We start from the raw sequence: 2,982 nt of genomic DNA on the forward strand, positions 1-2,982 counted from the left end.
GTTGTATTTGACCGGACCTAAAACATGCTTTTGGTAACGATCGCAACTTCGTAAAACAACCCCCCCCCCCCCTTGATGATTTTGTGAAGAAACATCTATATATGGTATATACCTTTGATTTGGAAATAATATAGGTTTCAGGCGAGCAACCCGAACAATTTGCGCATATGCATATAACACATCATATCTCACTATCTAGAAAACGAGACTGGATTATTTTGAAACGGGGCGATGTTTAGCGTGGAATAGCGCACAACTAAAGTATGTAGAAATGAACTGGTTTGTCAATGTTGGACTATAAATATTGCCTGTCAAATGAGCCATACTATTGTCTCCATAGCTATAATATAGAATATACGATGGGTCCGCAAACATCGTGAAATGGTCAATAACGCTGGCGCCAGGCAGTACAGGTGGAAAACAGCGTGGCGCTCAATGGCTCTTCACTCTCTCTCTTTCTCTCCCTCTCACCTCCCCTTCCTTCTCTCTTGGCCAGATGTTCAGAAAAAACCCTCAGCACGGAACTAGGCAAAATCTGCATATGGCTCGCTGATAACAAACTATCATTACACATGGGCAAAACAGAGTCCATTCTCTTCGGTTCAAATAACAAACTCAGCAAGACCGACGGCTTCTCAGTTACAGTGGGTGACAATATTGTCACAAGGAAAGACGAATTACCTACCTGGGTTCCATCCTAGAGGCAAATCTTTCCTGTGACAAATGGCATCCAATGTAATAAAAAAAGTCAACCAACGAACTAGATTCTTGTACCGGATCTCCTCTCTGGTAAACAAGAATACCCTGAAGACTCTGGCAGGAGCACTCATTCAAGGGTACTATGACTATGCTTGCACCTCATGGTACCAAAGCACCTCAAAGGCGCTTAAAACAAAATTACAAACATCACAAAACAAACTGGTCAGACTACTACTTGACCTGAACCCCAGAACCCACCTCACCCTGCCCACTTTGACAACCTAGGATGGCTTAGAGTAGACGACAGAGTACAGCAACTTGCAATGGGCCTGGTCTACAAGATACACTATACGACCGGGGTGCCCATGTACATGTCAAAATACTTCCCAAAGGTCAGTGAATACCACAACCACTACACCAGAGGAAGCTCAACAAATCATGTTAAAGCCAGATTCGGCTCAAACAAGGGACTAAACACGTTTCGCAATTATGCCACAACAATGTGGAACGCCCTACCCAAAGCTGTAAAGGAATGTGAATCCCTGCCCACATTCAAAACCGCTCTTAACACATTCCTGCCACGCAATTTGAGCATCTTATACCACTCTCTGCCAGCACTGTAAGCCTATGGAGATGTTCACCTTCTTTGCAGGGCTATAACTTTTTAAATTGTATTGCTAAATTGACATTACTATGGCCCATTCAACATCGATTATCTATCGTTCAGGATGTAGGAACGTTTTACTTTTTCATTCATAGATTCATACGAAAATACCGTCTAGAATATAAATATGTTTTTATTGTTTTCTGAAGTAATTCCTAGAACGTGAGATATAGGCATAAACGCATATATTGTGTGTTGTACAACTGTGGAGCTCCCAGGTGTGAATGGAACTGTGTGAATGTGAAGCAGGGCGTTCCTGAAAAAGAGCATCTGTGCTCAGCGAACCTACCCTGGGTAAATAAAGGTAAAAAAAGAATAATAATAAAAAAAAAAATATATATATATATATATATATATATAGATTATCAAATGCCGTTTGTTGGTGATACACGCTATATTAAAAATTTCAACTGTACATGATCCTAAACGTTATGACTGATCATGCGCGGATGAACGGGGGGGGTCGTTTATAATTCCGTGATCGTCGGTAAATGCTTTATGTAGTATGGGTGATATATTGATCAGAGCAGTTTGCATGGATAATAATAAACAAACGTGCTGAAAATTACGTCAGTGTCCACTTACCGTTCGACGATGAGACTGGAGGAAAAAGATCCCACTTATTTGACGGCGATCTCCTAAATCCAATCCGGACGTGTGTATACAGTTGCGCAACAATATGCGAGTGCCGGACGCATTTCCCAGACGCACCGAGATCGACCCGTCCATTTCCGTTTGGCAACTCGCCGATCATCCACCAGGCGGCAGTATTGAAGCGTTGCAGAGTTGTGCATGCTCCCACTGCATCAGACGAGGCTCCGTGAGGAATTATGAATAACATGGCGAAAAAATTAAATATGATCTCAATAACGTTGTACGCCGTGGATTGGCAGAATTCGCATGAACTTGAAACACGTCGTAAGTCGTAAGCCGCTTCCGGCGTGGGATGTGTTAATTGAGCTATATAGATTGTGGATGAATACGCACAGAAAGGTACAACACCATGCAAATGTTCATGCTTTATTTGTTTTAAACGAGACGATTTAGAAATGGGCAATGGGGAAATACACGTTGCAATTTTGCGAGCAATGACCACTACACCTCCCTCACATAGGAGCCATAACTTTACCTCGATGTAAACACGCGGGAGGCTAAACGTCCTCTAACAGCGCTGCTGCCTCCGCAGTGCCCGGCCTCCCGTGTGTCCCCTGATGTCCTACTTCCATTAATCATATCAGCCTCTCTCCTCTCTCGACCCCCCCCCCCCCCCCCCCCCCAGGCTGTTTACCTCCAGAGGGGAATTAGCTTATTATTATTCACTAACTGGGATCCTCATCTCCCTCATTCCCATCCATCTCCTTCTGTTCCCCTTGCTCCGCTCACGCTCCCCCCTTTTGTACCCCCCGTTTTGTACCTCCGCAGAGGCCTGGACCTCCGGGCCAAGTGGTGCATTAACCCCGTGAGCGCTCTGCGTCCTGGCTGTCGTTCTCCCTGGCACTTTAGTTATTCTTAGAATGTCTGCACGCACTGTAAGAAAAAAAGCTGCAAGAAAACGGTAAATGTCTGGCATCCATGGTTTCCAAATACTTACTGTCAAATTGCAGTAAAAATCAAATATG

Source organism: Notolepis coatsorum (assembly GCF_963971535.1).
Source record: "Notolepis coatsorum genome assembly, chromosome: 4".
Lineage (NCBI taxonomy): Eukaryota > Metazoa > Chordata > Actinopteri > Aulopiformes > Paralepididae > Notolepis > Notolepis coatsorum.